The sequence below is a fragment of the Astyanax mexicanus genome, chromosome 16 (genome assembly GCF_023375975.1).
Source record: "Astyanax mexicanus isolate ESR-SI-001 chromosome 16, AstMex3_surface, whole genome shotgun sequence".
NCBI classification, from domain to species: domain Eukaryota; kingdom Metazoa; phylum Chordata; class Actinopteri; order Characiformes; family Acestrorhamphidae; genus Astyanax; species Astyanax mexicanus.
Genome location: NC_064423.1, coordinates 38,769,993 through 38,780,490, shown reverse-complemented (window position 1 = coordinate 38,780,490; position 10,498 = coordinate 38,769,993).

Here is a 10,498-nt window from a genome sequence, read left to right as displayed (position 1 = left end):
TTGTAAGAGCTTTGAATTTGATGCGAGCATCAACTGGTAGCCAATGGAGCTCAATGAGCAGCGGGGTGACATGTGCCCGTTTTGGCTGGTTGAAGACCAGACGTGCTGCTGCGTTCTGGATCATCTGGAGTGGTTTTACTACACAGTTAGCAGGGCATTGCAGTAGTCGAGGCGTGAGATGACGACCGCTTGCACCAGGAGTTGGGTGGCCTGTTGCGTCAGGAACGGTCTAATTTTTCGGATGTTATAGAGCGCAAAGCTGCAGGACCGAGCTATATTTCATAGAGCAGTCGTTCCCAACCTCTACCCATCCAAAGTCTTTGCAACATCACTTGTCTCACTGTTTTTACTTTTATGTTGGGAATGTTATTTTTAACATATACTTCTAGCTGGAAAATTATATAAGATTCTAATAGTGTTCTAATAATGATATTGTGATGCAAACCATTAAAGTTCCTGGAACATCATTCCTAATTAATCAATTAAACCTTTTTAAAACGTTGCTAAATGTTATTAGAATGATTTTGGTTAGTTGGGATGTCTACGGTTGTTTAAGATATGTCTTTTAATGTTGATGATGTGAAAAGCAGCCTTTACACAACTCCTGTGTAAAATTGACTTTTGTTTTAGTAAAACATGATAAATAGTTCTTACCTTTGATTATTAGCACACCTCCGTTCTCCCACAGCTTTCAGAGATCCAGACATTTAAACAGTTTGTCCAAAACCCTTCAGACTGGGTGATACGGAGCATAATTTACCCTGGTAAATCACTTTTTACACCGTTATCCAGCTCAAAGTAGCTCCACACCTCTTTGCTAGACTCCGGAGAGCTCTGACATTAAAAACGAGGCATTAATAACTTAAAAAGTGCACAAGAAGCTTATTAAAAACCACTGTTTACATCCCATAATGCTAGCTTCAGCTCCGAGCGCCGCCATCACTGTACTGATAATGACCTTATAGCATGTAAACAGTGGTTTTTAATAAGCTTCTTGTGTATTTTCAATTTCTGGGCACATTGAAAATAAACAACGTATATCAATTTCAAGCTAATTTAGTCTTATGGTTTTGTATGTATTGGGTGTAACCTAATCCTGATAGCAAATAACATTTGAATCAATGTTAGCTTGTCAGGGTGGGTGCTGCAGGGAGGACGAGGAGGCGGACGCAATTGCAAACAAAAGGGGATTTATTACAAAACAGACAACAAATACAAAATAAACATGGAATAAACTGAAAACAAGACTGAGGAAACCGGGGAAAACATGGAACACTGACAGACGATAAACGTACAAGGATCGACACCGGGGAAATGGAACACGGACCTTAAATAGAGGTGCACACACACAGGAAACATGAAACACCTGGGACGAAGGGGCGGAGTTACAAAAGAACACAGGTGAGTGGAAAAACACAGGCAGAACACAGGGGCACGGGTCACGTGGGACAACACAGGCACGAGGACAGACAGGAAACAGGGCCAGGACCTTACATAGCTGCCTTTTTTGGTTGCATTGGCTACGTCTTTTAATGTTGATGATGTAAAACACAACTTTTAAACAAAAGTTTTATACAAAGTTTATTTATTGTTATAATGCCCTTTTGTAAGAGATTATATGCCGATTTGTCAACCGTGCACCGTGCAGCTTGAATTAAGGCGTGTCAGTGTGTCTTTGCTATCGTAACGACAAGAAAAGTACACCTTGCGCTGCTTTTAATTACTCATGGGTGTGTTTTGGGCGTAACATGAAATAAACCAATCACTTGCTCAACATTCCCTTTAAGAACCAGGTGCACTCTGACTTTGGCGAATTGCTATTTTAACAGTGCAGCTACCTGGACGTGTCCAACACATCTCATCTCAGAGAAAGCTGACCTGTTCGTTCACACTGTAAAGGAGCTCCAGCAGCTCATTTACAAGAACAGAAATGTTACTTTATTTAGTATTCTGTTTATTGTTGATGGAAAAGTTGGGTTTGTGCACTGCTGCTTTTGTTTCCAAGATAGCAATTAACGTCTGACTGTTGACATCTGTCAAGGTTGTATTTAGTCTAGAAGTGTGCCATATTGTATCGTATGCAATAATTTCGGTAACATTTTTGAATATGGTGAATGACATTATACCCTGAAATTACTGTTGTACTGTTGTATACCCTTTTTTACTGTTTATAGCAAAAGAAAAATTCACACTGTTCTCATTTCCTATTATATATCTACTACAGACAGATTATATCTGTACAGTATCTTTTATTTTACTTTAATCCTGGATATACAAAGATATTTGGAGTACATTATTGTTATCATGACATTCTGGATCATTGACTTCTGTTACAAATCTGATAAAATTCTTATATTTTTTAAATATCTCATTTAGGGGTGTGTCATATTATATATTTTTAATATTATATAGCCAAGAGTAGCCTAGTCGCCAAAAAAAAAAAAATATTGTGATATTGTTTTAGGGCCATATTGCCCACCCCTACTTCAGTCAGTGGTGAACCTGTGTTTTCCATTGCCAAGATAGCAATATGCCAGAAATTTACCTGAACACACCTCATTTCCAGACCAAGACGCTCAACAATGTAGATATATTGAGAATCACCTTTGCTATTCAAACAAAGCAGGCGGAAAGCCTTTAAAAAAAAAAATAGACTGTTGGTGGGGTGTAAGATAGCAATGAGCATCACGACGTACCTTGTGCAGTGTGTTAGATAGGGAGAATAGATAACCCTACAGACTAAATAGCAATTCAGTGTGTACTCATTTTACATTAAAGCAGCAATTCATTATAACCACAGAGCGAACGATCAGACCCTCCTCTCTGAGTCTGAGCTCAGAAACAGCTGTGCAGCTCCACTCAATTAGATTAAAATATAGATCGCCGGGCCATTAAATCATTTCCCGAGACACGTCTACAGAACCGACACTGCTGGACCGCCCTGGACTGAGGCCTGGCGGGATGATGCATTACTGAGCGTTCTTCTGGAACACACTCACGCATTCAGACATAGCATGCTCTGAGTGTGTGTGTTCTAAATAAATCAGATATGGCTGCAGTGTTGAACACACACTGTGTTCAGACAAGCCGAGCTGCTTTAAATATGTGCATGTGTTTAGGGAGTGGGGATTTACTATCACAGGTACATGCAGGGGTTGCACAATGAAACTGAAACACCTGTCATTTTAGTGTGGGAGATTTCATGGCTAAATTGAAGCAGCCTGGTGTTCAATCTTCATTAATTGCACATTGCACCAGTAAGAGCAGAGCAACATTATGGGTGACATACCAGAGTTCAAAAGAGGACAAATTGTTGGTGCACGTCTTGCTGGAGCATCTGTGACCAAGACAGCAAGTCTTTGTGATGCATCAAGAGCCACGGTATCCAGGGTAATGTCAGCATACCACCAAGAAGGACCAACCACATCCAACAGGATTAACTGTGGACGCTGTAAGAGGAAGCTGTCTGAAAGGGATGTTCGGGTGCTAACCCGGATTGTATCCAAAAAACATAAAACCACGGCTGATCAAATCACGTCAGAATTCAATGTGCACCTCAACTCTCCTGTTTCCACCAGAACTGTCCGTCACCACAATAAACTATTGTGCTCTAAAACCAGGTGTTTCAGTTTCATTGTCCAACCCCTGTATATACAGTACCAGCAAATGATTGGACAAACTTTACTTTAAATCCTGTGTTTTTTCATTATTTAATTTTTTTCTACATTGTAGATTAATACTAAGGTCATCAAGACAAACTATGAAGACAAACATATGGAATTATTTAGTAAATAAAAAAAGTGTTAAGCAAACCAGAATATGTTTTATATTTGCTTAGATCACAGTTTTACACATCTCTGCTGGAATTCAGGCTTTCAGTTAACAGCTGTGCTGAACTCATCAAGAGTTAATTATTTGAATTTCCAGAAGTTCTAGAAATGTTTCAGATTGACAGTTCTCCTTTAAAGTCATTTTTTCTTTATTTAGTTAAGTAGTTTTTCGATGATATGGATTCGAACATTACTCAAATATTCACTATTCACTGTAATTCCTGTAACTCTACCTCTTCACTCTTTTACTTTAACTGATGCTCTCAAACACTTTATTAAGCGGCAAGAAATTCAAATAGTTTATTAACTCTTGATGAGTTCAGCACAGCTGTTAACTGAAAGCCTGAATTCCAGGTGACTCTACCTCATAAAACTGACTGAGAAAATCCAGCAGAGATGTGTAAAAATGTGCTAAAGTTGTTTAACCTTTTTGGTTTATTAAATAATTTCATATGTTTTTCTGTATGTTTTTCACACCATACTATACTGATACTATACTCTTATAAGAAAGCTTAGATTTAATGTCCAAACTACTAATAAAATATCTATTTTCTCAACAATGTCCAACCTAATTTCAGCAGAACTTTTGTAGAAATATAAGTCCTGTAAGTGCTAAAGCTTTATACGACAGAATATTGATGTAGAAGAGTAGAAGAATCACTCAGCCTGTGGGAGATCTTGGCTGGGTTAGATCCAGCGCAGCCTCAGCCTGCAGAAAATATCAAATATCCAGAGCTGGCTGGGGAGGGAGCGTCTATAAAAAGAGGAATCTGAGGGTTTTTTCAGGCCGCATGCTTTACTGGAGCCGAAAGCTCAGCTGTTTGCCTCCCTCGTCTGCGCCGGAGACGCCTGGCGTGCTCTGCAGACCTGGTGGACGTCTGCGTCTGAGGCAAAAAACACCAAAAGTGTGAGGAGATATCTAAATTCATTACTCTTTGGGTAGAAGTATAGATACTAGTGTTTAAAATACTTCTGTAGAAGTTGAAAAAGTATCAACTCAAGCTTTTTACTCTTCAAGTAAAAGTGTTTAAAAAAGTACTGGATTAAAAACTACTTAAAGTATAACAGTAAAAGTAATGTATGGGGGAAAATATAAAGTAATTCAAAAAACAAAAGCTTAGGCCACGCCCACAGAGTCCACAGAGCCCCCCCCCCCCCCCCCATAACCCCCCCCCCCAAAAAACACATTTTTAATGCTGATAAATTATTCTACTTGGGATGCACTAATCTCCCTAGTGTTTCAGCTGCATATATGCTGATTGTAAATGAATGTATTTTAGTAAAATGTAAATATATTAAAGATATTAAGCTTTAGTTGGACTGGAGTTTGTCTGGAGTTCTCTTGAGTCTCTGCACAGATCATCTCTTCATACTAGACTACATACATCTGCTATGTTCTTGTTGGAGTGTGTGTGTGTGGGGGGGGGGGCGTGTGCAGGTGTGATGGATCACAGTATAAACCAATAGGGTGTCGGTATATGTGGTATATGTTTACACTTCTCTACATCCAATCACAATCAGATTCACTCTATCTGGATGGAGAGATTTATCTGGATAGGGGTTTTATTGAACGATGAGAAGCTGGAAGGAAAACAAGCTGAATTTAAAAAAGGGTTACAAACGTATCTCTAAAAGTCCTGATGTTCATGTGTCCATGGAAAGACTGACGCTCTACAAATGGAGAAAGTTCAGCTCAACACTGTTGCTGCTCTTCCTAGGCGTGGTAAAGTCCTGTAAAGATGACTGCAAGAGCACAGCTAAGAATGATCAATGAGATGAGGAAGAATCCTAGAGTGTTGGCTAAAGACTTACAGGAATCTCTGGCACATGCTAACATTTTTGTTGAAAAATCTACAATAAGGATAACATTAAACAAGAATGGAGTTCATGGGAGGACACCACGGAGGAAGCCACTGCTGTCCAAAAAATGCATTGCTGCACGTAGGAAGTTTGCAAAAGAGCACCTGGATGTTCCACAGCACTACTGGCAAAATATACTGTGGACAGATGAAACCAAAATTGAGTTGTTTGGAAGAAACACACAACGATATGTGTGGAGAAAAGAAAGGCACAGCCCACCATCATCAAAACCTCATCCCAACTGTGAAACATGGTGGAGGGGGCATCATGGTTTGGGTCTGCTTTGCTTTGCTGTCTCAGGGCCTGATCAAATTGCCGTAATCAACGGAAAAATTAATTCTCTCCTACACTCACTTTCTCACTCTTTCTGCCCCCTCTTCTTCTCTCTATTTTCTCTATACTTCTCATTTTTCTGCTCTCTGTCTCTCACTCTCTTTTATCATTGTACTCTCATTGCTATCTATCTATCTATCTATCTATCTATCTATCTATCTATCTATCTATCTATCTATCTATCTATCTATCCTACACTCACATTCTCACTCTTTCTGCCCCCTCTTCTTCTCTCTATTTTCTCTATTCTTCTCATTTTTTTGCTCTCTGTCTTTCAAGCTCTCTCATCATTGTACTCTCATTGCTATCTATCTATCTATCTATCTATCTATCTATCTATCTATCTATCTATCTATCTATCTATCTATCTATCTATCTATCTATCTATCTATCTATCTATCTATCTATCTATCTATCTATCTATCTATCTATCTATCTATCTATCTATCTATCTATCTATCTATCTATCTATCTCACCATGGACCATTTCCCTCTAACAGTGGAAATCAATAGGCACCATTAGTTTATGAAGAGCCTGCACTGATACTGATACTGAAGCCAGAGTAAATGGACGAGTCAGAACAGCAGTATTTACTGTCACAGACAGAGACAGTAAATGATGATGTATCTGTGTGATAGTTTCCTCAGGAGTGCAGAAAACACGTATCGTCTGGTGGATAAAAACGCCAGGACACTTCTGTGTTGTCAGATTTGTTTTTGTCATAGCAGCATCAGCTGAACACCTCAAAATTACAGGGGAAATATCCTCGGCACGGAGAGATCAAAGCCATCCTCCCACTGAAAGAATTCAACAGCTTCAATTCCGCTTCGTAATGATGGATATTTCTGTTTTACAGAGAAACCATTATCTCTCTGTTCTCATTTCCTGCACCGATCAAACCATATCACCAAATGTTTACATTCAGCTGCTTTTCTGTACGTTTCACCCACTGCTGACACAGATGTGCAAATGCACAGGTATACACAGCTTTTCCAGTCCCTGCAGAGAAGCATTGCTAATAGAATATGACTCTTTGTAGATGGATGTATTGACATGTTTAATCTAATACCTTGCTAATGCAATCAAATCCTCACAGCAATGTTCCAGAATTTAGTAGAAAAAAAGAACGCCTTCTCTGGACAGTAGAAGCAGTTACTTCAACAAGAGCAGGATAAACTCTATGTTAAAGTGGCAGTCAGTATTATTTTGTTTCTAAACTGAAAGCAGAAGCATTTCTGAGTGGAGAAGAATATGGATGAAATATTATGTTTAATGGTACCAGTGTGCTGAAACAACCATCCCTGCTAAGCCTAATATATTCTTTTTAAAAACTGGAGTTTTTAAAATGAATTTTCACAGGAGTTCTACTGTCCATGTCTCGTGTCTTTACGTACTTATGTCACACGTACAGCCTCTAAAAGAGGATCAGGCTCAGTTTTACTGAACGCGAGCGGCTGGTGGAGCAATGGAGACTTCAGAAGGGGAAACTTAGAGATCAGTAGCTCATTTCCCCATAGTAAAACCAAAGAAACAAAGGAGTGAAGTTTCTGACTGAGCACGCTCTCTCTCTCTCTCTATCTCTCTCTCTCTGACTGAACATAACCTGGAATCCGATTCATCGGCTCTGAAAGGAGACCGCATCACACCCGCCCAGTTTAAAATGATTTTTCCGCATGCTCTGTGCAATTACCCATTCTCACCAGAGAGGGCCCTAAATCCCAAAATTCCCAAAACTTACGGACATCAGCTTGACTGATTTTGGACTTGATAATAAAACACAGTGGATCAACACCAGCAGATGACATGTCTCTCCAAACCATCACTGATTGTTCACACTAGACCTTATGCAAAAAAGGGTTTTGCATCACCTACACTTGTAGCCGATATATTAGCCAAGGCTTATTAATGGGTTTAACAATAGAAGAAGAAAAAGAACAGGTTTTGTCGGAGTTACATTATGGCAGGGAGGCAGAATTCGGCACAACACCTGTGCTGAGTCAGGATTTTTATCAGTGTAAATGAGACTCACTGTACAGCGTGTGGCTTCTGTAAGATTCTGGCCTGACTCCTGAACTAAGGAAGAGGATGTGGATCACTTTCAATTTCAAGTCGGCACCAATTCTGACCCCATTATACGTTATCATACAGGGGAAAAGCCCCTGCACAGCAGCCAAATCCCCCTCTATCAGTGCAGAGCAGCTGCTGCAGCCCCGCCCTCAGAGATCAGAAACCCCTGTGAGAAGCAGAGAGTGAAACCCGCTGTCTGTGGGCAGAAGTAGCAGGAAGATCTCGCGGGTGAGTCATGCTGTTTCAGCAGGAACTCTCAGGAAGCAGGGCAGGAGGAGAAGTGCAGCAGCAGGGTCATCTGGTGCTTTCCCCTCAGTGTAGGAATCGGGTAATGATGGCACTGCACTGTTAAATACAGAGCTTCCTCTTTCATTTTAGATGACTTTCGCTTTTATTAACTGAACACTATACTGTATTATAGTTTTGTCATATTACACTCATTTTAGTGTAAGGATGCTGTAGTACTCTAGTACGATGATTGGATTTTACCAAATTGAAACCCTCTGGAATATAATCAAGAGGAAGATGAATGTTCACAAGCCATTAAAAACCAAACTGAACTGCTTGAATTTTTGCACCGGGAGTGAGAAGCATAAAGTTATTCAAAAGCAGTGTGTAAGACTAGTGGAGGAGATCATGATGCCAAGATGCATGAAAAAAACTGTGAATAAAAACCAGGGTTATTCCACCAAATATTGATTTCTGAACTCCTAAAACTTTATGAATATGTACTTGTTTTCTTTGCATTATTTCTCTTTTTTTTGCAAATAAATGCTCTAAATGACAATATTTTTAATTTGGAAAGAATGTTGTCCATAGTTTATAGAATAAAAAACAACAATATTGATTTTACTCAAACATAAACCTATAAATAGCAAAATCAGAGAAACTGATTCAGAAACTGAAGTGCTCTCTTAATTCTTTTCTAGAGCTGTATAAATATTATATATCCATATATCCAGTTTTTCCATTTATTTTCTTTTGACTTAACTTTGCCTAATGCAACTAGCTTATCTTATATCTAATCTCTCCCCGGAACAAATGGATCATTAGCATTTAACGACTGTTTTGACTGGAAATATATATACTGTATAATTACAGCCTGTTGCCATCTGCCGTCATGCACAATTTGTCACCCCTCTTTTTACCCCATTAATCACTGGTCAGATGGCTAAACTCACTGCGCATTACGACAGATGGGTTACAGCCTAACTTTACAACAGCCGGGCAGGTGTTTCTAATAAAGTGGCCAATATGTGTAGAGAGGAACATTATAATAACGCAATAATCCTGGTATTGGTTAATGTTGCTCATGTTTGAATGGGAGCCATATACTGTACATACACAATATGGACAAAAGTATTGGGACACTTGATTCACATTCATTGTTTCTTCTAAAATCAAACGTATTAAAAAGATTGTATACTGCTTTTGTTGGAGTAACTGTCTCTACTGTCCAGGGACAGCATTTTACTAGAATTTTTACCATCACTGTGTGGATTTGCCCACAGGGGTTGCCAGGTTGAGGACATTGTTTCCACCTTATAAACCAACCGAATGCATCACTGCATTAGCCGCATTAGCCAGATTTAAGTTTGTTATCCCAAAAACAAAGCCCACAACTCAAAAAGCAATATATACACTCAAACCTTGAGCTTAGGTCAGTGGTGTGATGTTTAACTGTTCAAGAGAATGAGCGTCTCAGTACTTGTAGTCTTGTAGTCCTTCTGGGATCTAAGCTGTCCTTACCTATCAAACGCCTTGGTGAGGATACTATTAAGGTTCAAACCTGGCAACCCAGGCATGAAAATCGCACTGGGGAATGGGCGGAAGCTCTACTGTCAATAGATGATAGTGCTTTATCGAGCACAGTGCTGTATATTTATAACTAAGGTTGTATCTCTGAAAATATTTTGTCCTTTGAGTTTTAGAGCTGTAAAATTGACTGTGTGGGGAAAGCAGGTAGGCGTTCTCTGTTGCAGGTGATATATTTGCATGTATGAATATTCAAGAGCAAGAGCCAAATCCTGTCTTTCTTCGGAGACCACTAATTCAGTGATCTAAAGCAGTGCTAAATAGAAAAACCTGAGCACTTTTGATCACAAAAAACAGCTTACATGGCATTAATTCATACTAGAGACACAACTAAACATTTTGAAATGAATGAAAAAACGATGGAATGAGACCTTTAATGCCTGACTTGTTTAATGCCATATAGTGTTTTTAGATTGTGCCGCTGAGTCTCAGCAGTATCTACTGTATGTTACGTCACAATAACCCATCTGAGCAGATAGTGAACCGTGTGAAAGCCGTGAGAACATGCTGGAACACTTGCACGTTCTACTGTGTTTTAGTGAACACATTCCTGCTGGTAAGGTGTTGGAAAGCAGAAGCACAGCGGCGTTAA